The 26,239-nt window shown below is 45.3% G+C and overlaps 1 long non-coding RNA gene across 1 annotated transcript; it reads left to right on the top strand.

The window, feature by feature from the left end:
- Positions 1–96: 96 nt before the first annotated feature.
- Positions 97–4,116, top strand: LOC118398383 (uncharacterized). The gene is made up of 2 exons (XR_004828619.2): positions 97–1,616; positions 2,952–4,116. It is a non-coding gene; the product is annotated as an uncharacterized LOC118398383 (long non-coding RNA).
- The last annotated feature ends 22,123 nt before the right edge of the window (positions 4,117–26,239 follow it).

The following is a 26,239-nucleotide window of genomic DNA, read 5'->3' as shown; positions in this document are numbered from 1 at the left end:
TGGAGAGCATTCATTAAAGTATGAAATTAATAATTGAGTGTTAAGTGTCTTAAAGTCTGTCCTCATTCTCATGGATTGTCACAATGGGGTGAGTAGACTTTCGGTTTTGGCATCCAGAGTAAAACCAGGGACAGAGAACAGAACAACAAGATCAAAGTGAAAGTGAATCCAGCCAATCTTTTAAATAGTGCCTGTGCGTTAGTGTTTACCTCAGGGTTTAAACTTTAACATCAGGAGTATGAGTAATATTTAAGTTTAAAAAGACAAGTGTGATGTTTTAAACTGTATGTGGGAATATTTGTGCAAGTATCCCTTAATCATTGTTCATATAAAGTACTGACATAATTGATATCTTTGCCATGATTTCTGTCTTTCAAATCAGTATATTCTGTGATTTTATTGAGAAGAGAGTAGGAGAATAGAAGGGAATATTAGTGAACCAGCAGTGTATTGTATAGTACTGTACACAGCAAATTGGCCAGTTTAACCTAGTGTTGATTTTCAGTGGAACATTTCTAGTGTTGTTTCAGAAGTTAAATTAACTTAACACTTTGTGGTGTAAAATAACCCCGGTATTACTATTAATACCCAAAGTTGAGTGTGATTGTGTAATTTTTGCTTTGTGGTAGAGTAAAACACTCAAAACCACACCAATCATTATCATATTTCCCAGCATGCTATAGCATGTTGATTTTCAGAATGGTTTGTTCAATATCTGATTGTTTAATCAATGTACATTGATTGGTTGATTAATGTTATGCTATACAAAGATAAATAACATACATTTTAGTAGTTGGTCAAATAGCAACGGTTATTGAAATGATCGCTCCAGTTTAGATTTAGATAGATGAGACTATCAATCTTCCCTACTCTGGCAGTCATTCTGAATGCAGGTTGTGGGTGATTAAATGTTCCAATTGTTGGATATCCTCACTCTCGCTTGATTCCAATAGTGACATGTAGAGTAGGCCGGAAGGCTAAACTGAAAAACCTAAACTGAAACTGAAAAACCTAACCTCTATCAAATAAAAAGATGGTGGAGCCGAAAAAGTACTTCTGTGCAAGGGTGTTTATATACATAGTGAATCCGGAAGAAAAACAACAGTACTGCCATCAAAAATGTACATTATGGGACAGCTAAAAACAATGCTGCTCCATCAACAGCTCAATCCAAAAGGGTCCCTTTGAACTGAAAGAGAGGCTCCTTTTGTAGGTGAAGCCATTCCCATCAGAACATATTAAACACTAATTAATTAGGTAATTACCATCATCAAAGCCTATATTTTCCACTCAGCTAAGCATAATGAATGATGTACATTGCACCTTTGTAATCCGTTTCTCATGATACATTATAACACATTTACAAAATCCCATCCCTACCGACATGGTGTCTTCCAATACGCCCATTCACATGAACGAGCCATTCCGGACAGGCTCTACAAAGCCAGCTTGATTGCCGTAGCTCTCGTCCTCATACCAGCATACCAGGAAGCTACAGAAATGGAGAGAGAGGAACAGAACCAAACAAACAGCGCGCTCATCCATAACATGAAGTACAATTAACGTTGCTTTACCTAAACGCTTGTCTGTATGTCATAAACTGTTGCTGACGGGAGGTAAGAATAAAGTGTGTAATCTATGTAAGATAGCGAAGTTGTTAACTTGTGTCTACCCACATTGCTAACGTAATTGACAACGGAGCAGGCTCTCTCTCTGTGTGCCTGTGCATGTCTGTCAAACGCGGCCAGTGACGGACTTCTCAAATAGGAATTACATTTCACTTTGCGAGCAAGCATAATCAGGCCTGTAAGTCACACCACCGTGTTAAAGTCTACCTTGAGATATACAAGTATGTAATGAATTGTCATAAAGAGTTTCATTTTAAAGCATAATAAGGCTGGAGGAACTGTTCAGAGGGTTCTAGGAAGAACCTTTAGATGATAAGAGTTCTTGGTAGAACCATTTACAGAGGATTATATGAAGAACCCCCTCTGCAAAGGGTTCTACCTAGCACAAAAAAGGGTTCCCCTATGGGGACAAACTGAAGAAACCTATATGATTCTACTCGGCACCTTTTTGCCTAAGAGCATACATGATCTATGAGTATGTTGGAAACACCTGTCTGTGACCTAGAAATGTGATCCATACCCTTCTTTGCATCTTGAGTCATAACTGTATTCTCACTAATGATTATTCTGCCTTGGGGGGACTAGGACAGTGGACACCACGCAAAATGGAACAACACTACGAATTGGGGAATTCCTAATAGCACAAATACCCTTCAAGAGATGTTCGCTGTATCAAAACATTGGCCTCCAGTTGACTAATCTGTTTACCTGTGCCTCTACTCAGTGTATAATTACCTTAAGAGTTAATGTACCTGCAGCTTGACTGTAATGATTTAATGCTCGCTAGTGTAATGAATCAGTGGTTATTTTGCTGAATGATGTATGATCAGATGAATAAAACTAGATTTATTCAATAGATTAAAAGAAAAGCGTGCCGCAAATAACAATTAAGCTGTTGTGAGGGAGCGAATGAAGACCCATGGTTTTAAGGATCTCCGTGTGACTTATTTGTTTTATAATAAAGGCCCAAATGATTACCAGACCCAGTGGACAAAATTTGGAAACCAATACTTTAATTGATATCAAACATGAAAAAGTACACGGAGTATACAGAATGATGAGTCCAGGTGAAAGCTATGATCTGTTATTGTCACTTGTTAAATCCACTTCAATCAGTGTAGCTGAAGGGGAGGCAACAGGTTAAAGAACCATTTTTAAACCTTAAGAATATTGAGACATGGATTGTGTATGTGTGCCATTCAGAAGGTGAAGGGGCAAGACAAAAGATTTAAGTGCCTTTGAATGGGGGTATGGTAGTAGGTGCCAGGCACACTGGTTTGTGTCAAGAACTGCAATGCTGATATTTTTTTTCACACTCAACAGTTTACCGTTTGCATCAAGAACGGTCCACCACCCAAAGGACATTCAGCCAACTTGACACGACTGTGGGAAGCATTGGAGTCAACATGGGCCAGCATCCCTGTGGAAAGTGTTTGACAGTGGGGAACTCGGGGGTAGCTAAATATTACTAAGGTGTTCCTAATGTTTGGTATACCCAGTATATACAGTGCATCCCGGACGAGACCCCAAATGTTACTAAACCACCTACCTAGCCTATTGATATTGCTACTCATGCTAAGTCTAGGGTTCCTATGGTCTGTAACCAAGGTGTACATTTAAGTGAGAAGTCTGAGTATGCAGACATTGTTGTATGCATGGGGGAAAAAAAGTTATGCGAATACCTTGTAATGACAAATACCATGAAATGTCAAATCAGAGATTTTTGTGGCAGAACCCACTCAATGTCTAAGTGTATGTGTAACAGTATAGTTTCCGTCCCTCTCCTTGCCCCAGCCTGGGCTCGAACCAGGAACCCTCTGTACAAATCAACCACAGTCACTCACAAAGTATCGTTACCCATCGCGCCACAAAATCCACGGCCCTTGCAGAGCAAGGGGAACCACTACTTCAAGGTCTCAGAGCGTGTGACGCTACCGATCAATACGCTATTAGTGCGCACCACCGCTAACTAGTTAGCCATTTCACATCAGTCACATATGTACAAATACTTTAAACTTCATACTGTGTTTCATGTTCAGTGTTATACTACATTCTCCGAAATGATCCTCTCTGTTTAGACTTTGTTTGTTGTTGGCATTTCTTGATGACTTTTACAGCCTTGCTTTGTGTCCGAGCCGCTTCAATTGAAAATTGACATTTCAAAACCATCCCTGATGTTTTTCAAAAGCGTGTTTTCACCTTGACACTATATACTTGGAAGTGCTCAGTGATATTGCCCTCATATATTTGTGATAGTGTTTTCATGCTGACTCTAATACTACGTTATTAGGGATAAACTATTCAGATCAAAACAAATATCTAGGACAGACATTTTAGTCAGCATTATACAATCTTTGGTTATTTTATTTTTAACAGTATCATTTTCGATACACATGGTAGGATTCATTTATAAGGCTTAGTTGTACTTGTGGCTTCTGCCAGTGCAAAATATATCCAGTAGGAAATTAAATTATTACTCTTAATTGCTGACGACTATAATGTATGGTCCTTCCTTCTGCACATACACTGTACCCTTACGTTCTCACCTCTATCTCATCGTGCTGTGTTGTCGTCAAAGGATGTGTCAAATAAGAACATGTTCACCATGGTAACCTTTTAGAACCATGAGTTGAAAGTTTGAGAGCTTTTAGCACTTTGAATTAGATGGGTTGGACACACTGGGGATTAGAAATGGAATGTGAGACAGGAATTCAAGGTAACAACTGTCTGAGAACTAAACAAGGGGGATCAGAAGGGGGGACATGTGCTGTTACTTCAAAATTAAGGAATGCAAAGTTATTAAGATGGAATGATGCAGACTCTGACCCATTTATTTATTAGCTGACAAGTGTTCCAGAACGTTTCCAGTTTCCTCAATTAAAAAATCTTCTTTATGTATTTGCCAAAATGACTTAAAGAGATGTAAACGTATTTAGTTTAGTGGAGGAAAGGCCTAGTTTTCTTTGTATTGTTCACTCAGTCAACCGGAGGCATACCGCCAAGCCCAAACATATTTCCCATGCAAGTGGTTGAAAAAATGCCCTGAGGTGAGTGTGAAATTGCTTTTGTCTAGCTACTGCACCCACTTGCATTCCTGTTTCTGAAGCATTCATCTCATTTTGGCGCTGCCCCAGTTTCAAAAGGTCAGTTTCGTCTGAAAGCTGCCTACATTGATTACATTTAGGTGCGGTTTTCCCAATGCCTGGCAGATAGTGTTTGGTCCCATCTCCGCCCATCCCTCCTGTGATAAATCTCCTTCCTTATGGTTTCATCCCTCTTCTCCAAGGTTTGTAATAGACTGACAACAACTGTTTTCCTGATGACTAAATGAGAAGCTCTCCATTACAGGAGGAGTGCTTCGCCTGAATGGTTGATTTGAAACTGGATATGACGCTAAAACGTTGCACCATAACAACATGTTAGCGAAGACCATATCCTAAACACAGGGCGGGTCAAAGTAAAATGGACAATATGAAATGGACAATCAAGCTACTCACAGCTGCTGTCCAGGAGTTTCACCCTGGGGACTAAATTGTAATGATCAGCGGTTTCAAGTTTGTATCCATACATTTTCAATGAGCTTATCATAGTGAAAAAGAAATACTTCTGCATGTCAAGACGTGTAAACACATTGATTATCATTGCAAATAGGCTCAGGATAACTCCTGATAAAGTTGGGTAGGAGATACTCAAGAGCTTTAATAGCCAAATTGATTAGTCACAGGAATCATTACTAATAAAGCCAATGCAACTGCCTGTTTTACAAACTGTAGGCCTACCACATGGATGGGCATTGATTAAATTCCATTGCGGGATAACACTAGGCTACACATTCAGTACGCAAGGACTGACGCTGACGTCTTCTTTCGGTCCTGTTCAGACCAGATGCCTTTTTCTTGTGAGGTCGGGACCGGCTTGAGCCAGTCATAGACGTCTGTGTTTGGTTCAGATTTGTTCTGTTCTGAAACAGCCTTGATTTTGGCCCAAACAGACTTCTATATTTGGTCCAGATTTGGTGCAGTCAGGACTAGTCTTGATTTCAATGTCGCCGGACTAAGTTTTTGGTCTGAACGTCTATATTTGGTTCAGATTTGGTCTAGACCAGCCTTGATTTGGTAAAAGAAAAAATACTTATATAAATGACATCTGTTTAAACTTTTATTCAGAACCAAAAATGAACCTATTTCAACATCCGGAAAATTCATATTTTCATTCAGAACCAAAAATAAACCTGATTTCAATGTCCGGAAAACACTTTTTTTTTCACCTTTCATCCAGAACCTAAAATGAACCTAACTTCAACGTCTGGAAAATACAAATTTTAGATGTAATTTTGCTTACTGGGATTAGATTTGAGGGAGTATAGGAGGGGGGCATTTTTTGGTCTTGCCTAGGGCAGCAGAACAGCCAGGCCCTGGCCTGGGCATTAAGACTTAGAGGGGGTGGAACATCCCCACCGTGAGGGTATCATAAAAGCCTAAATCCTCCACAGGTCTCCAACCAGAAAGCTTGACTAAATCCCCTTCTCAAAAATACCTCCTACCCTAAGTGCATGTGTTTTTTGCAACAAAATATAGTTGTTATTGTTCGCTTTTCATGTACATAACCTGTATATCAAACTCAAGAGGACAATCTTTGTCCGGATATTTCTATTAATTTATTTTCTACAAACGCATTTGAGAAATGAAAAAAATCACAAAGAAACACATTACAGTATCAGAAGGAGTGAATAATACATTGTTTAGTCATTCAATTACAGACAGTAAATAGTCATCAACAAAGATATGGTGTATTCCCATGTGGCCACCAGATTTATTTAGTTGTTCTTTAGGGAGCAAGTTTGGATTTCCAGATGCACAGTAACAAGTATTCTCATTTATTTTGGGATGTGTAGTTTATAACTAAGGGAACAAAACAAAAATGTATACTCACACATTTAGTTTTACGTCCCAATGACTGACAATGAACCCAAATAGTGCGTCACCGGAGGCTCCGGACTGGAGGCCGTCGTTGGAGGCTTCGTGCCATGACTCCTCACTGGAGGCATCGTGCCATGGATCATCACTGGAGGCTTTCGTGCCATGACTCCTCACTGGAGGCTTTCGTGCCATGACTCCTCACTGGAGGCATCGTGCCATGGATCATCACTGGAGGCATCGTGCCATGGATCATCACTGGAGGCTTCCGTGCCATGGATCATCACTGGAGGCTTCGTGCCATGGATCATCACTGGAGGCTTCGTGCCATGGATCATCACTGGAGGCTTCGTGCCATGGATCATCACTGGAGGCTTCGTGCCATGGATCATCACTGGGCTGGAGAGACACACAGGAGGCCTGGCTCTGGGAGCAGGCACAGGATACACTGGGCTGTGGAGGCGCACTTGAGGTCTTGAGCGTAGAGCCTGCACAACCCGTCCTGGCTGGATGGTTACTTTGGCCCGTCACGTGCGGGGCACAGGATGCACTGGGCTGTGCAGACGCACCGGAGACAGAGTGCACAGAGCCGGCGCAGGATATCCTGGACCGTAGAAATGTACTGGCGGCCAGATGCGCTGAGCTGGCACCCTCCGACCTGGCTGGATGCCCACTCTAGCCCGGCCGATTCGGGTAGCTGGAAGGTAGCGTACCGGGCTGTGAATGAGCACTGCAGACACCGTGCGCTCCACCCGCATAAAACAGTGCCTGACCAGTACGACTCTCGCCACGGTAAGCACTGGGAGTTGGCTCAGGTCTCCAACCTGACTCAGCCAAACTCCTCGTGTGCCCCCCAATTTTTGGAAGGGGGCTGCCTCTCGTGCCTGCTCTGTTGCCGTGACTCCTGGTAGCGAAGTCGTTCCTCCCTCTCTACTTCAGCCTGTTACCATGGCAGGGTCTTGTCCCCTGCCATAACCTCCCATGTCTAAGATGTCCTCCATTCTCTCTTCTCCCGGGCCCAGTATCCCTGCTCCTCCTGGCCACGCTGCTTGGTCCCTTGGTGGTGGGTACTTCTGTCACGGCCGTCGAAAGAAGTGGACCAAAGTGCAACATGGTAAGCGTACATTTTCCTTTTATTTAAAATGTCACCAACAAAACAACGAACGAACGAACGAACGAACGAACGAACGAACGAACGAACGAACGAACGAACGAACGAGAAGCTTACAGGGCCATAGTGCCACTAACAAAAGTCAACTACCCACAATCAAAGGAGGGGAAAAGGGCTACCTAAGTATGATTCCCAATCAGAGACAACGATAGACAGCTGTCCCTGATTGAGAACCATACCCAGCCAGAACATAGAAATAAAGAAACATAGAAAACAAAACATAGAATGCCCACACCCTGACCTAACCAAATAGAGAAATAAAACAGCTCTCTAAGGTCAGGGCGTGACAATATGAGAACACATGTATTTTTGCTATAACATTATTGCTTTCCAGTAACGTATCCATGACAATTTGAACAAAGTCTGAGATAAGAGATTAAATACATGTGTACGAGACATTTACATGTAAGAGGGATAAAGAAATCATTTTGGTTAACACATCCACTGAACAGTAAATATGCAGTTGTGCCATCTGGGTGCAGGCTCTCCGAAAACCAAGAGAGCCACTAACAGTTTTGTACCCACATTAGCACTGTGTTTAAATTAAATGTATTTGTGTGACATATTTATTTTGTATATATACCTTGTAAGCATTTGTATGTGTGAATGTTGCTGTTTATAGGTTCACTACATACCGTGTCTTTATCTTTATCTAATCCCACTTACCACAACTGAAGTTCCTTCTGGAAAAATAAACTTCTATTCTATTCTACTTATTGCTGTGAGTTCTTCTTACATACCTTTGGTGCAACTTTTTCCTTTGATTCCCTGGGATATGCGAGGGCAGGGGACGTTTTGTGCTGAGATATGGCAAAATAAATCATAAAAGAGAATTTGATCTCTGTCATTTTGGTTCAAGTTAGTGCAGATCAGTACAAAACTCACCATTGGCATGGGGCCCTCTAACACTTCGTCAATGACAGCGTACAGATCTTCTGACTGCTGTCGCAAATGTGCAGGGGAACACACCTGTGGAGAGAACCAGCAGATAAATCTGCATTCTTGCGGCATATAGGCAAGGCTATAGTAACTTTGCTCTAAAACTATGGCCTTTATCATCAAGTTACTATAGTCCTGCAAGATATGCTTTGGAGGACCACTTAAAATAGAAGTGAGCACTTTAGAACTGACAATTGTTTTCCGCTAATCATCTGAGGGACTGCTCAGCAACATCCATTCAGAACACTTCAGAGAAAGCAATGGACTTTTCTAAGTACACTTTCTCACTTTCCTCAAAGGGAAATGCATTTAAATGTGAATCAATAAAATGTGTACATTTTTCTGGTATTTTTATGTGATAGTTCAAAGTATACAATACTTTAAGGTCCATAAAATATATTTACAAAATTATTTATTCTACAAGTACACTGTGTCTTAGGAATCAGATTCCTCAATGTGTGTCCTCTTTCATACACCTGTCCAATGGGCCCTGTGAATCTCCTTTATCCACTTGACCATCAATTGCCTGTGAAAGCAATATAGATTGAGATGGAAACATCGACTGACACAACATACAGTACATAATGCAGAGATTAGCCTTCCCTATTGATTTGGGAAAGGTTCTGGTTTAATGCAGGTGAGAGAATGAAAGCGCATTCACATACCGTATTAAACTAAATCTGCGTAGTTTTATTCCTTTGTCAAGTGGGCCTCAAGTGGTTCTGTATGGCTCAGTTTGTAGAGCATGGTGCTTGCACTGCCAGGATTGTGGGTTCGAGTCCCCGAGGCACTCATACATAAAATGTATGCACGTGCAACTAAGTCACATTGGATAAAAGTGTCTGCTACAGGCATATACAGTGAGCTAGAAAAGTATTGGGACAGTGACACATTTGAAATGACACAATGACTATGAGGTCAAAGTTCAGACTTAATTTGAGTGTATTTACTGTACATAGATATTGGATAAACTGTTTTGTAATTACTGCACTTTTTATACATAGTCCCCACATTTTAGGGGACCAAAACTATTGGGACAAGTTCAGTTTGTTTCTATCAGACACATTCATGTGTGTTAAATTAGTCAAAAGTATTTGGTCCCATATTTTTTTGTTCACCTTTACTTAACCAGGTAGTCCAGTTGAGAGAATTTCTCATTTACAACTGCGACCTGGCCAAGATAAAGCAAAGCAGTGCGACTTAAACAACAACACAGAGTTACACATGGGATTAACATAAGTACAGTCAAAAACAGTTGAAGGCCACAGAAGGAGTGTTGTGTGGCATTGAAACTCATTTGGAGGATTGTTAACACAGTGTCCAAAGAAGGGCCAAATGTATACAGAATGGAGTCGCCTGCATAGAGGTGGATCAGAGAATCATCAGCAGCAAGAGCTACATCATTGATATATACAGAGAAAAGAGTCGGCCCGAGATTTCAATCCTGTGGCACCCCCATAGAGACGGCCAGAGGTCCGGACAACAGGCCCTCCTATTTGACACACTGAACTCTGTCTGAGAAGTAGTTGGTGAACCAGGCGAAGCAGTCATTTGAGAAACAAAGGCTATTGAGTCTGCCAATAAGAATGCAGTGATTGACCATGACCAGCTCGGAAACCAGATTGCATAGTGGAGATGGTACGAAATGGTCAGTGATCTAGAAGAAAAAGAAACGCTGGCTAGCGGAGTAGAAACTTAAAAATAAAAGAGAGCCGCACACTCTTGGAGCTCAGATGCAAAAATGTAATACCAACGTTTCGACAGCCAAGCTGTCTTCATCAGGGTATAATCACAAACACTGCGGGATGACTTGTTTATATAGTGTCAAAAGACACAGGTGTCTGTAATCATGGCCAGGAGTGGCCTAATATCATTGGTTAATAATCAAATATTAAGATGTCATACAAAGAACAGCATACAAACAAATGGATAGCATACGATCATAGATTAATTTGACTATACAAGTTTACACACAATTACAATGGCAAAGTCACAATAATCACAAGAATGGCTTCAGATCAAAGTCTACGTTGAGACCGAAGGGCGCAAGGGTCTTTAAATTAAAGATCCAGGCAGCCTCTCGTTTTAACAATACATTATCACGGTCACCCCCTCGTTTTTACACCTAATGGTGCTATGATGCTCTGAGATACGTACTTTTAATTCGCGCTTTGTTTTACCTACATAATTTTTACCACAAGGACAAGTTATAAGATAAATAACTGCCTTAGTGGAGCACGTAATAACACCTTTTATTGGGATCGATTTCCCTGTTTGTGGGTGTTTGAAGGCTCTAAATTTATAAGTGCCATTGCATTGAGCACAGCCATTACATTTGTAATTTCCATCCAGTAGGGGCGCAAATAGACGTTGTTCAGGAATATCTTGGGGTGGTAAATCAGAGTTTACCAATTGGTCTCTGAGATTTCTGCCCCGTGAGAATATGACCAAGGGAAGGTCCGAAAACACATTACCGAGACTATCATCGGATTTTAGGATGTGCCAATGTTTGTGAACAATTCCCTTAATTTGTTCAGAGCACTTTGAATAGCGGGTAGTTAAAACGCAAGAATGCGTCTTTTTGCGAGACTGACCTTGAAAAAGGTAATGTCTCGTTTTGTTTTGAATTTTCTCAATGGCAATATTGATCTGATCATTCTTGTAGCCCCTCTCCTTGAACTTTCTTTGCGTCTCAGCCATATTTCTGTGGAAATCGGACTGTTTTTTGCAAATTCTTTTGATTCGCCAGAATTGGCGGTAGGACAAACTATTTTTTAAGGGAAGTGGGTGACAACTATCAGCCCTCAACAAACTGTTACGATCAGTAGGTTTCCTGTGAAGATCAATGTATAGAACATTATCTTCACATAAGATCAGAAGATCAAGAAAACGGATTAGACGTGTATCAGATTGCATAGTAAATCTCAGATGCTCAGAACAGGAGTTAAGAAAAGCATGGAACGCCTGGAGCTGTTTTGCATCACCCCTCCATAGAACAAAAATATCATCAATATACCGTTTCCAAATAATGATGTGAGGCAAGAAAACATTGTGTGGTCACGAAATGGTCAGTGATCTGTTCGTTAACTTTGCTTTCGAAGATTTTAGAAGGGCATGGCAGGATGGATATACAGTGAGGGAAAAAAAGTTTTTGATTTGACGTTTGACCACTGACAAAGAAATTATCACTCTATAATTTTAATGGTAGGTTTATTTGAACAGACAGAATAACAACAAAATCCAGAAAAACGCATGTCAAAAATGTTATAAATTGATTTGCATTTTAATGAGGGAAAAAAGTAGTTGACCCCTCTGCAAAACATGCCTTAGTACTTGGTGGCAAACCCTTGTTAGCAATCACAGAGGTCAGATGTTTCTTGTAGTTGGCCACCAGGTTTGCACACATCTCAGGAGGGATTTTGCCCCACTCCTCTTTGCAGATCTTCTCCAAGTCATTAAGGTTTTGAGGCTGACGTTTGGCAACTCGAACCTTCAGCTCCCTCCACAGATTGTCTATGGGATTAAGGTCTGGAGACTGGCTAGGCCACTCCAGGACCTTAATGTGCTTCTTCTTGAGCCGCTCCTTTGTTGCCTTGACCGTGTGTTTTGGGTTATTGTCATGCTGGAATACCCATCCACGACCCATTTTCAATGCCCTGGCTGTGGGAAGGAGGTTCTCACCCAAGATTTGAAGGTACCTGGCCCCGTCCATCATCCCTTTGATGAGGTGAAGTTGTCCTGTCCCATTAGCAGAAAAACATCCCCAAAGCATAATGTTTCCACCTCCATGTTTGACGGTGGGGATGGTATTCTTGGGGTCAAAGGCAGCATTCCTCCTCCAAACACAGCGAGTTGAGATGATGCCAAAGAGCTCTGTTTTGGTCTCATCTGACCACAACAATTCCACCCAGTTGTCCTCTGAATCATTCAGATATTCATGGGCAAACTTCAGACGGGCATGTATATTGTTTTCTTGAGCAGGGGGACCTTGCGGGCGCTGCAGGATTTCAGTCCTTCACGGCGTAGTGTGTTACCAATTGTTTTATTGGTGACAATGGTCACAGCTGCCTTGAGATCATTGATAAGAACCTCCCGTGTAGTTCTGGGCTGATTCCTCACCGTTCTCATGATCATTGCAACTCCACGAGGTGAGATCTTGCATGGAGCCCAGGCAGAGGGAGATTAACAGTTATTTTGTGTTTCTTCCATTTGCGAATAATCGCACCAACTGTTGTCACCTTCTCACCAAGCTGCTTGGCGATGGTCTTGTAGCCCATTCCAGTCTTGTGTAGGTCTACAATCTTGTCCCTGACATCCTCATTAAGAAGGAAATACATTCAACAAATTAACTTTTAACAAGTCACACCTGTTAATTGAAGAGAATGCTAAGAGTGTGCAAAGCTGTCATCAAGGCAAAGGGTGGCTACTTTGAGGAATTTCCATTTGTTTAAATAATGATTTCATAGTTTTGATGTCTTCACTATTATTCTACAATGTAGAAAATAGTAAAAAAAATAAAGAAAAACCCTTAAATGAGTAGGTGTATCCAAACGTTTGACTGGTACTGTAAACTTCCAGTAATTTATTGGGTAAAACACTGATGTTTCGGCGTCACTGTGCACACTTACACAGTGATGCCGAAACATCTGTGTTTTACCCCCCTTTTGTAATTATGTTAGCACAGCTGAAAATTGTTGTTCTGATTAAAGAAGCAATAAAAATGGTCTTCTTTAGACTAATTGAGTATCTGGAGCATCAGCATTTGTGGGTTCGATTACAGGCTCAAAATAGCCAGAAACACTGAACTTTCTTTGAAAACACGTCAGTCTTTTCCTGTTCTGAGAAATTAAGGCTTCTATGAGAAATATTGCCAACAAACTAAAGATCTCGAACAGCGCTGTGTACTACTCCCTTCACAGAACAGCACAAACTGTCTCTAACCAGAATAGAAATAGGAGTTGGAGGCCCCGGTGTGTATACATATATAGTGTACTATACTCATGCACTATCAAATGCCTCACTGATTGAGTAAGAGCTTAACTGATATAATTATAGGAGTCACCTCTCAGGAAAATCGAGGTTGTTGGCCAAGCACACCATTGGTGGGTTTGGCGTCGAAATAAGAATCCATGAGCAGAAAATAATAATAATAATAAAATCTTTGATTTTATGGGACAATTTTGCTTCCACTGGTCCTGGGCCAAAAACCTGTTTGTCTCTGCCAGGAGGTTAAAACTTGGCAGCAAGTGGATCTTCCAGCAAGACAATAACCCCAAGCACTTCAAAATCCACAAAGAAATGGTTTATTGGCTAGAAAATTTAAATTCTCTGCACATGAAACCCATTGAAAACATGTGGTTTGAATTGAAGAGGGCAGTTCATAAGCTCAGACAAAGGATATCAAGGATCTGGAAGGATTGTGCATTGAGGAATGGTCTAAGATCCCTCCCAGGGTGTTCTCCAACTCAAAATATTTTAGAAAAAGGCTCCGTGCCATTATACTCGCAAAGTGAAAGGTATTGAAAACAGGGTGGGCCAATCATTTTGACCCCTACCTTTTTGAGAACAGAAATTATTACTTGTTAAACTAAATATATTAGTCTGAGCGATTGTATTAGCATAAAATAATATAATTACCAAAAAATGTACCATACAATATAGCTCAGTATTTTAATTATTTATTTTATTCAGTCATTTTTGCTAATCTTCATCAAGGGTGTCAATCCTTTTGGACCCCACTCTACACCTCTAAGATCCTAAGGACTCTGAATAAATAACTTGTGTTCTGTTTGTTACCACGGTAAAGAAAAGAGACAGAGTGTTTGAACTCTTCACATTTGTATCTATGGTAATGGGCCCCTACCACATTGAGCCATTTCCTCTGCATTTACCTGCCTAAGAAAAGGATATAGTTCACAATCACACCTCATGTAAAACAAGCATGATGCAATTCTGTCCCTTTCATTGTGCAGTCAATTCCTACACTACAGAGCCAACAGACTTGCTTCATGATTGCCTGAACTAAATTATTTCACCAACTGAGTGCTTGATTAAGTAATTGAAGAGCATTGAAAATTCCAAATGTGTGAAAGATTCACTCAAAAAAATGATTCTCACTGACTGACTAATTGACAACTGAGGTTGCTAATTAAACATGGTCATTGCTTAATCGGGTGCATTGAAATTCAACAAAAGCTATAGACAAAGTTTGAGACCACTATGGAAATAGTGCAAACATGAAATAGGTCAAACACATTTTCTATTTCTTTCTGATCTGATAAACTTGTGACATTTCACTTGACATTTGAAGTAGCTGTATTGACTTAATCACAAGTTCCTCCTTTTCAGTTGGTGCATTGTTAATAATGTTTGACACTGCAGTGGGGGCTGCTGAGGGGAAGACAGCTCATAATGATGTCTGGAACGGAGCAAATGGAATGGCATCAAGCCATGTGTTTGATGTATTTGATACCCTTCCACTGACTCCGCTCCAGCCGTTACCGCGGGCTTGTCTTCATCAATTAAGGTGCCACCAACCTCCTGTGTTTGACAGGGACATTATTTGAAATGTTAAACATGCTTGTATTTATGCATAGAAATTGATGAGAGAGCACACAAAAGTGACTGACGGAAGTGGTTGGCAGGTACCACCTTGGGTTTTCTTTTAAGTAGTCCTGTTCTCACAGCCTCCGTGACCGTGCTTTTAACTGGCAATGTCTTCAGCACCGGCACAAACGTATAAGATAGAAGCTTGCATGAGACTTCTTCTGAGACCTGTAAATGTGTCACGTTCTGACCTTTATTTTCTGTGTTTTGTGTTTAGTTAGTATGGTCAGGGCGTGAGTTGGGTGGGTAGTCTATGTTTGTTTGTCTAGGTTTTGGGAATTTCTATGTTTCGGCCTAGTATGGTTCTCAATCAGAGGCAGGTGTCATTAGTTGTCTCTGATTGAGAATCATACTTAGGTGGCCTGGGTTTCACTGTGTGTTTGTGGGTGATTGTTTCCTGTCTCTGTGTGTGCACCAGATAGGACTGTAATTTGAGTTTTCACATTTCTTGTTTTGTTAGTTTGTTCATGTGTACCTTAAAGCATTAAAAAAGTACCATGGAAAATTACCACGCCGCGTATTGGTCCTCTGATCCGTTTCGCCTCTCCTCTTCGGAAGAAGAGGAGGAAACTCGTTACAGAATCACCCACCAAAATCGGACCAAGCGGCGTGGTAAAGGACAGCGACGACAGCAGCAGCAGCATCAACAACAGAGGCCACCATCACAGGACTCCTGGACATGGGAGCAGATACTGAACGGAGAGGGACCCTGGGCACGGGCTGGGGAAAATCGCAGCCCCAAAGCAGAGCTGGAGGCAGCGAAAGCTGAGCGGCAGCAATATGAGGAGCCAGCACGGCAGTGCGACAGGTACGAGAGGCAGCCCCAAATTTTTTTTGGGGGGGGGCACACGAGGTGTGATACTAAGCCAGGTAGCAGACCTGAGCTCACTCCTCGTGCTTATTATGAGCAGCGCATTACTGGTCAGGCACCGTGTTATGCGGTTGAGCGCACGGTGTCGCCAGTGCGTGTCCATAGCCCGGTGCGCTATAGGGCAGCCCCGAGAGTGCCATGCGAGTGTGGGCATTGAGCCAGGGCGTATGGTGCCTGCTCAGCGGGTCTGGTCGCCGGTACGCAGTCTTGGTCCAGGTTATCCTGCGCCGGCTCTGCGTGCTGTGTCTCCGGGGCGCTGGGAGGGTGCAGTGCGTCCTCTGCCTGCGCTCCGCTCGTACCGGGCAACTGTGGGAGTGGAGCCTAGGGGAGAGGTGCGTGTAGTAAGCACTAGATCTCCCGTGCTTACCCACAGCCCGGTTCAACCTGTGCCTGCACTCTTGAGGGTCCGGGCTCGAGTAGTTGTCCAGCCTGGGGAAGTGGTGCCAAGGTTGCGCACCAGAGCTCCAGTGCTCCCCACAGCCCGGTCTTTCAGGCTCCTCCTAACACCAAGCCTCCTGAAAGTCTCCCCAGCCTGGTAGTTCCTGTGGCAGCCCCACGCACCAGGCTGTCTCTCAGTCTCCTCCCTGCAGGTGCTCCCGCCTGTCCGGCGCCGCTGCCGGAGCGTTCCGCCTGTCCGGCGCCGCTGCCGGAGCCTCCCGCCTGTCCGGCGCCGCTGCCGGAGCCTCCCGCCTGTCCGGAGCCTCCCGCCTGTCCGGAGCCTCCCGCCTGTCCGGCGCCGCTACCGGAGCCTCCCGCCTGTCCGGCGCCACTGCCGGAGCCTCCCGCCTGTCCGGCGCCGCTGCTGGAGCGTCCCGCCTGTCCGGCGCCGCTGCCTCCTGTAGCAGCTCCACGCACCAGGCTGTCTCTCTGTCTCCTCTCTGCAGGTGCTCCCGCCTGTCCGGCGCCGCTGCCGGAGCCTCCCGCCTGTCCGGCGCCGCTGCCGGAGCCTCCCGCCTGTCCGGCGCCGCTGCCGGAGCCTCCCGCCTGTCCGGAGCCTCCCGCCTGTCCGGCGCCGCTGCCGGAGCCTCCCGCCTGTCCGGCGCCGCTGCCGGAGCCTCCCGCCTGTCCGGCGCTGCTGCCGGAGCCTCCCGCCTGTCTGGCGCCGCTGCGGGCGTCCCGCCTGTCTGGCGCCGCTGCCGGAGCGTCCCGCCTGTCCGGCGCCGCTGCCGGGCGTCCCGCTTGTCCGGCGCCGTTGCCGGAGCGTCCCGCCTGTCCTGCGCCGCTGCCGGAGCGTCCTGCCTGTCCTGCGCCGTTGCCGGAGCGTCCCGCCTGTCCGGCGCCGTTGCCGGAGCCTCCCGCCTGTCCGGCGCCGCTGCCGGAGCCTCGCTGCTGCCGGAGCCTCCCGCCTGTCCGGCGCCGCTGCCGGAGCCTCCCGCCTGTCCGGCGCTGCTGCCGGAGCGTCCCGCCTGTCCGGCGCTGCTGCCGGAGCGTCCCGCCTGTCCGGCGCCGCTGCTGGAGCGTCCCGCCTGTCTGGCGCCGCTGCCGGAGCGTCCCGCCTGTCTGGCGCCGCTGCCGGAGCGTCCCTCCTGTCCGGCGCCGCTGCTGGAGCATCCCGCCTGTCCGGCGCCGCTGCCTCCTGTAGCAGCTCCACGCACCAGGCTGTCTCTCTGTCTCCTCTCTGCAGGTGCTCCCGCCTGTCCGGCGCCGCTGCCGGAGCGTCCCGCCCATCCGGCGCCGCTGCCGGAGCGTCCCGCCTGTCTGGCGCCGCTGCCGGAGCGTCCCGCCTGTCCGGCGCCGCTGCCGGAGCGTCCCGCCTGTCCTGCGCCGTTGCCGGAGCGTCCCGCCTGTCCGGCGCCGCTGCCGGAGCCTCCCGCCTGTCCGGCGCCACTGCCGGAGCCTCTCGCCTGTCCGGCGCCGCTGCCGGAGCGTCCCGCCTGTCCGGCGCCGCTGCCGGAGCCCCTCAGCCCAGAGGCGCCAGAGCCCCTCAGCCCAGAGGCGCCAGAGCCCCTCAGCCCAGAGGCGCCAGAGCCCCTCAGCCCAGAGGCGCCAGAGCCCCTGTCCCTCTGTCCAGAGCCCCTGTCCCTCTGTCCAGAGCCCCTGCCCCTCTGTCCCGAGCTGCCCCTCTGTCCAGTGGGGTCATTGAGAGGGGTTGCCATGGTGAGAAAGCCACGGAGGCGGAAAATAAGGCGGACAAAGACAAGGGTGAAGTGGGGTCCGCGTCCCGCGCCAGAACCGCCACCGCGGACAGACGCCCACCCAGACCCTCCCCTATAGGTCAAGGTTTTGCGGCCGGAGTCTGCACCTTTGGGGGGGGGTACTGTCACGTTCTGACCTTTATTTTCTGTGTTTTGTGTTTAGTTAGTATGGTCAGGGCGTGAGTTGGGTGTGAGTTGGGTGGGTAGTCTATGTTTGTTTGTCTAGGTTTTGGGAATTTCTATGTTTCGGCCTAGTATGGTTCTCAATCAGAGGCAGGTGTCATTAGTTGTCTCTGATTGAGAATCATACTTAGGTGGCCTGGGTTTCACTGTGTGTTTGTGGGTGATTGTTTCCTGTCTCTGTGTGTGCACCAGATAGGACTGTAATTTGAGTTTTCACATTTCTTGTTTTGTTAGTTTGTTCATGTGTACCTTAAAGCATTAAAAAAGTACCATGGAAAATTACCACGCCGCGTATTGGTCCTCTGATCCGTTTCGCCTCTCCTCTTCGGAAGAAGAGAAGGAAACTCGTTACAAAATGAGAAAGGAACCAAGTGTTTTTGTTTATTACAGAACACGTTTTTCTTCTCATCTTATGTCCATGATCTTCATATTCAATAACAATTCAAATCAAATGATATGAGTTGAAGGTTAACTTAGATTGCTGTAGCACTGTCGCACACTAGTAATACACCTACCGTGATTAGTTATACCTATTAAGTATTTATTTTTAACATTTTAAAAAGATCTTGCAATGGAGTAAAGAAGACCTGAGATGTGGTTTACCTTCTGCCTGCTTCAGTTATTCTGGTCGGAGCTGCATGAAATAAGCCCAAAGCTGCTCAAGAGAATAATGCTGTGTGTTTTTCCAAATTACTTTTGGGATGTAGTTCTCAAAATGGAATGCATCAGAACAGAAGCTTCATTCAGACTGTACGAATATGTAGGCGGGAGAAAAGAGCCCTGCCCTGTTCACATTTTAAGAGCTCACAGTTAATATTTGTTGGCTGAATGAGCAAGGAACAGAGAATAAATGCAGACAAGTGAATTTTTCCCCTCAATTTAGTAATAAAAACATGTTCTGTACTATCTATGTCAAAACGAAATAAATGTATATTCATTCTATCGGTCTCCCTTTTATCCATCCAATTAATCTGTTCCCTTACCCCATAACTTCAAAAAGCTAAATGATGAGGAAGTGTGTGTAGCATACAGTATTAATTACAACTGAACAAAGACTGAGTGTTTAATATTGAAGCATTGCACTTGTACTGGATCATTAAAAAGTCCTGAGGAAATGAACATGAAGTAAATGATTACAGTTCCTTACTCACAGTTAAGAGAGCTGGATCATGCTGGTATAAATAAATGGCACCGCAATCCATGGTCTTTCATTTCATTAGGTAGCACAATGATGCCATGCCACCAACTTGCTTATATTGGGAGTACTGGCTTTATTAGTCATTTTTCTGAATTGACACAGCTTTGTATTTTACTATGCTACATATAAGAGCTGACAAAATACTGTAAGCTTTTGCAAATTCGCAGTTGACTATAAAAATATGTGGACACCCCTTCAAAATCAGTGGATTCGTCTATTTCAGCAACACCCATTGTTGACAGGTGTATAAAATCGAACACACCACCACGCAATCTCCATAGACAAACATTGGTAGTAGAATGGCCCATACTGAAGAGCTCAGTGACTTTCAACATGACACCGTCATAGGATGTCATCTTTCCAACAAGTCAGTTCGTCAAAGCTAGAGCTGCCCTGGTCAACTGTAAGTGCTGTTATTGTAGTGGAAAAGTGGAAATGTCTAGGAGCAACAATGGCTCAGCCACGAAGAAATGGTAGGCCACACAAGCTCACAGAATGGGACCGCAAAGTGCTGAGGTGCGTAGTGAGTGTTGCAACACTCACTACCGTGTTCCAAACTGCCTCTGGAAGTAGCACAAGAACTGTTTGTCGGTAGCTTCATGAAGTGGTTTCCCATGGCTGAGAAGCCGCACACAAGCCTAAGATCACCATGTGCAGGGCAAAGCATCGGTTGGAGTGGTGTAAAGCTCTCCGCCATTGGACTCTGGAGCAGTGGAAACATGGTCTCTGGCAGGATGAAAGACTCTTCACCATCTGGCAGTCCGACGGACGAATCTGGGTTTGGCGGATGCCAGGAGAACGCTACCTGCCCCAATGCATATTGCCAACTGTAAAGTTTGGTGGTGGAGGAATAATGGTCTGCGGCTGTTTTTCATGGTTCGGGCTAGGCCCCTTAGTTCCAGTGAAGAGACATCTTAATGCTCCAGCATCACAATGACATTCTAGTTGATTCTGTGTTTCCAACTTTGTGGCAAGAGTTTGGGGAAGGCGCTTTCCTGTTTCAGCATGAAAATACCCCTGTGCACGAAGCGAGGTCCGTACAGAAATGGTTTGTCGAGATAGGTGTGGAAAAACTTGACTGGCCTGCACAGAGCCCTGACCTCAACCCCATCAAACACCTTTGGGATGAATTGGAACGCTGACTGCAAGCCAGGCCTAATTGCCCAACATCAGGGCCCGACCTCACTCATGCTCGTGACTGAATGGAAGCAAGTCTCTGTAGTAATCTTACAACACCTAGTGGAAAGCCTTTTCAGAAGAGTGGATAGAGGCTGTTATAGAAGCAAAGGGGGACAAACTCTATATTAATGCCTATGATTTTGGAATGAGATGTTCAACGAGCAGGTGTCCACTCCTCCCTTTAATGTTGGCAGACAGAAATAGCCTTGTTTATTTCATGCTCTCTTATCTTCTCCATTGCCAAGTAAGGCTGGGTTTATCATGAGACCATAGCTAACTTACAAGGAAAGACTTCAACTTGGCACAAACACTGATACACAACTGATACTTCAGTACATTCCATTGAACACCAAAGACTGTGGCTACATATGATTTTCTCTCCCTTTCTCTACTGCTGCAAGATGTTGAATTATAAATTACAGCAACAAAAATAAATAAACATTTTTAAAACACAACCGGTATTCAATCAATGGCTGATAGTGTCTTTCCAGATAGTGCTTTCAGAAATGTTTGATTGGCATAGGTGCTGTGCCAATCAAACATACTTTTGCAAGTTCTATCTTAAAATGCATTGTCTGCATTTGATTTAATACCAGCCACAGTTAATATCTTGTCAGAGGGCTCAGGGTCCGCATAGACAGGGCGGTGCAGACCCCTGGCTTTCATTCCCAAACCCCAACATTGCCAGGAGGAGCCCAATGACACAGTCGGGTGACCAAGACTCAATTTGCCCCAGAAGCAGACGACTGCATGCGGATTGAGTCTGTTGTTCTGGTGGGCTGGACCTGTGTTGGGGACTTCCCTGTCGCTGTGGAGGGGGTGCCCTGCTCTGCCCTGGTGGACACTGTGTCCACAGTAAGCCGGGTGAGGGTGGACATTGTACCAGGTTGGACTGAGTTCGAGCCCACAACTGTGTAGCTCCAAACGATCACAGGTGAGCTGGCACCTATGAAAGGGAAGGGAATAATGACTCTTACAGTAGGGGGCAGGACTATGCATCGTCCTGTGTGGATGGTGGATGGTGTGCAGGACCCCTGTATCCTGGAGTTTGACTTTCTTAGGAGCACAGGCTGCCAGAAAGACCTAGACGGCGGCACACTAATCTTTCAGGTTAGGCCCGCATTCACCATGGCCCCCTCTGTCACATTCACACAGCCCAATGACCACCATACTCAGACTATAAGACAGCAGACCAATGGCTGCTCCCCTCCCCCACATCTGTGTGAGACTTTCCCCCAGCACCTCTTTGTGTTACATTCCCCCGGCTAATTCCATGGCATGTCTCTCTGTGAGCCTGGGATGGCACAGGAGAGTGGTGGCGTACGTCAGCAAAACATTCAACAAACACAAGCGTGTCACTCGGCGAGAGCTCCTCACGGTAGTGGAGTCCATCAAACACTTCAAATACTTATTTTACCTTTATTTAAGAACAAATTCTTATTGACAATGTCGGCCTACCCAAGCCAAACCCTAACACGGACGATTCTGGGCCAATTGTGCACCGCCCTATGGGACTCCCAATCACGGCCGGTTGTGATACAGCTTGGATTCGAAGGTACACAGGCCGGGGGCCGCTGGGTGGAGGAGCAGCAAAGGCCACCATTGGAAGAGGTGGAGGGCTGTGGTCAAAGTTTGAGGATCTGTGGCTGGCTGATGGCGTGCTACAACGAGCATGGAAGGAGTCAGGTACAGGAGAGGAGAGGTGGTGGTCCCCAAAGTACTGTGGGAGGCTGTGCTCCAAGGCATGCATGGAGGAGTAGGGACTGGACATTTTGCGGTCCCAAAAACCCTCCGACGCCTCCATCAGCGCTTTTACTGGGGTCAGCACAAATTAAATCACATTTTATTGGTCACGTACACATGGTTAGCAGATGTTATTGCGAGGGTAGCAAAATCCTTGTCTTTCTAGTTTCGACAGTGCAGCATTATCTAACAAGTAATCTAACAATTCCACAACAACTACCTAATACACACAAATCTAAGTAAAGGAATGGAATAAGAATATATACATAAAAAAATACGGATGAACAATGACAGAGCTGCATAGGCAAGATGCAATAGATAGTATAAAACACAATATATACATTGGGGAGAACAAGTATTTGATACACTGCCGATTTTGCAGGTTTTCCTACTTACAAAGCATGTAGAGGTCTGTAATTTTAATCATAGGTACACTTCAACTGTGAGAGATGAATCTAAAAGAAAAATCCAGAAAATCACATTGTTTGATTTTTAAGTAATTAATTTGCATTTTGTTGCATGACATAAGTATTTGATACATCAGAAAAGCAGAACTTAATATTTGGTACAGAAACCTTTGTTTGCAATTACAGTGATCATACGTTTCCTCTAGTTCTTGACCAGGTTTGCACACACTGCAGCAGGGATTTTGGCCCACTCCTCCATACAGACCTTCTCCAGATCCTTCAGGTTATGGGGCTGTCGCTGGGCAATTTTCTATTGGGTTCCGGTCTGGAGACTGGCTAGGCCACTCCAGGACCTTGAGATGCTTCTTACGGAGCCACTCCTTAGTTGCCCTGGCTGTGTGTTTCGGGTCGTTGTCATGCTGGAAGACCCAGCCACGACCCATCTTCAATGCTCTTACTGAGGGAAGGAGGTTGTTGGCCAAGATCTCGCGATACATGGCCCCATCCATCCTCCCCTCAATACATTGCAGTTGTCCTGTCCCCTTTGCAGAAAAGCATCTCCAAAGAATGATGTTTCCACCTCCATGCTTCACAGTTGGGATGGTGTTCTTGGGGTTGTACTCATCCTTCTTCTTCCTCCAAACACGGCGAGTGGAGTTTAGACCAAAAAGCTCTATTTTTGTCTCATCAGACCACATGACCTTATCCCATGGATCATCCAGATGGTCATTGGCAAACTTCAGACGGGCCTGGACATGCACTGGCTTGAGCAGGGGGACCTTGCGAGCGCCGCAGGATTTTAATCCATGACGGTGTAGTGTGTTACTAATGGTTTTCTTTGAGACTGTGGTCCCAGCTCTCTTCAGGTCATTGACCAGGTCCTGCCGTGTAGTTCTGGGCTGATCCCTCACCTTCCTCATGATCATTGATGCCCCACGAGGTGAGATCTTGCATGGAGCCCCAGACCGAGGGTGATTGACTGTCATCTTGAACTTCTTCCATTTTCTAATAATTGCGTGAACAGTTTTTGCCTTCTCACCAAGCTGCTTGCCTATTGTCCTGTAGCCCATCCCAGCCTTGTGCAGGTCTACATTTTATCCCTGATGTTCTTCCACAGCTCTCTGGTCTTGGCCATTGTGGAGAGGTTGGAGTCTGTTTGATTGAGTGTGTGGACAGGTGTCTTTTATACAGGTAATGAGTTCAAACAGGTGCTGTTAACGCAGGCAATGTGTGGAGAACAGGAGGGCTTCTTAAAGAACAACTAACAGGTCTGTGAGAGCTGGAATTCTTACTGGTTAGTAAGTGATCAAATACTTATGTCATGCAATAAAATGCAAATTAATTACTTAAAAATCATAAATGTAATTTTCTGGATTTTTGTTTTAGATTCTGTTTCTCACAGTTGAAGTGTACCTATGATAAAATTTACAGACTACATGCTTTGTAAGTAGGAAGTAGGAAAACCTGCAAAATCGGCAGGGTATCAAATACTTGTTCTCCCCACTGTACATAAGAGATGAGTAATGCAAGATATATAAACATTATTAGTGGCATTATTAAAGTGGCTAGTGATCCATTTATTGAAATGGCCAATGATTTCAAGTCTGTATGTAGGCAGCAGCCTCTCTGTGTTAGTGATGGCTGTTTAACAGTCTGATGGGCTTGAGCTGTTTTTCAGTCTCTCGGTCCCAGCTTTGATGCACCAGTACCGACCTGTTCTGGATGGTAGCGGGGCGACCGGGCTCAGGTGGTTGTTGTACTTGAACATTTTGGCCTTCCTGTGACATCGGGTGCTGTAGGTGTCCTGGAGGGCAAGTAGTTTGCCCCCGTTGATGCGCAGACTGCACCACCCTCTGGAGATCCTTGCGGTTGTGGGCGGTGCATTTGCCGTTCCAGGTGGTGATGAAACATTCGTGAGGGTTTTTCATGCCCTCTTCACGACTGTCTTGGTGTGTTTGGACCATTCTAGACCATTCTAGTGCTTTGAGAGACTAGTCAAGGACCATATCACCTCCACCCTACCTGACACACTAGACCCACTACAATTTGCTTACCGCCCCAATAGGTCTACAGACGCCGCAATCGCAATCACACTGCAATCACAATCAAATTGCTGTTCATCGACTACAGCTCAGCATTCAACACCATAGTACCCTCCAAACTCGTCATTAAGCTCGAGACCCTGGGTCTCGACCCCGCCCTGTGCAACTGGGTACTGGACTTCCTGACGGGCCGCCCCCAGGTGGTGGGGGTAGGCAACAACATCTCCACCCCGCTGATCCTCAACACTGGGGCCCCACAAGGGTGTGTTCTGAGCCCTCTCCTGTACTCCCTGTTCACCCACGACTGCGTGGCCACGCACGCCCCCAACTCAATCATCAAGTTTGCGGACGACACAACAGTGGTAGGCTTGATTACCAACAATGACGAGACAGCCTACAGGGAGGAGGTGAGGGCCCTCGGAGTGTGGTGTCAGGAAAATAATCTCACACTCAACGTCAACAAAACTAAGGAGATGATTGTGGACTTCAGGAAACAGCAGAGGGAACACCCCCCTATCCACATCGATGGAACAGTAGTGGAGAGGGTAGTAAGTTTTAAGTTCCTCGGCATACACATCACAGACAAACTGAATTGGTCCACTCACACAGACAGCATCGTGAAGAAGGCGCAGCAGCGCCTCTTCAACCTCAGGAGGCTGAAGAAATTTGGCTTGTCACCAAAAGCACTCACAAACTTCTACAGATGCACAATCGAGAGCATCCTGGCGGGCTGTATCACCGCCTGGTACGGCAACTGCTCCGCCCACAACCGTAAGGCTCTCCAGAGGGTAGTGAGGTCTGCACAACGCATCACCGGGGGCAAACTACCTGCCCTCCAGGACACCTACACCACCCGATGTTACAGGAAGGCCATAAAGATCATCAAGGACAACAACCAACCGAGCCACTGCCTGTTCACCCCGCTATCATCCAGAAGGTGAGGTCAGTACAGGTGCATCAAAGCTGGGACCGAGAGACTGAAAAACAGCTTCTATCTCAAGGCCATCAGACTGTTAAACAGCCACCACTAACATTGAGTGGCTGCTGCCAACACACTGACTCAACTCCAGCCACTTTAATAATGGGAATTGATGGGAAATGATGTAAAATATATCACTAGCCACTTTAAACAATGCTACCTAATATAATGTTTACATACCCTACATTATTCATCTCATATGTATACGTATATACTGTACTCTATATCATCTACTGCATCCT

This window comes from Oncorhynchus keta, chromosome 2 (genome assembly GCF_023373465.1).
Source record: "Oncorhynchus keta strain PuntledgeMale-10-30-2019 chromosome 2, Oket_V2, whole genome shotgun sequence".
Taxonomy (NCBI): domain Eukaryota; kingdom Metazoa; phylum Chordata; class Actinopteri; order Salmoniformes; family Salmonidae; genus Oncorhynchus; species Oncorhynchus keta.
The sequence above is the reverse complement of the archived record's forward strand: the minus strand, read 5'-3'. Positions and strand labels throughout refer to the sequence as shown.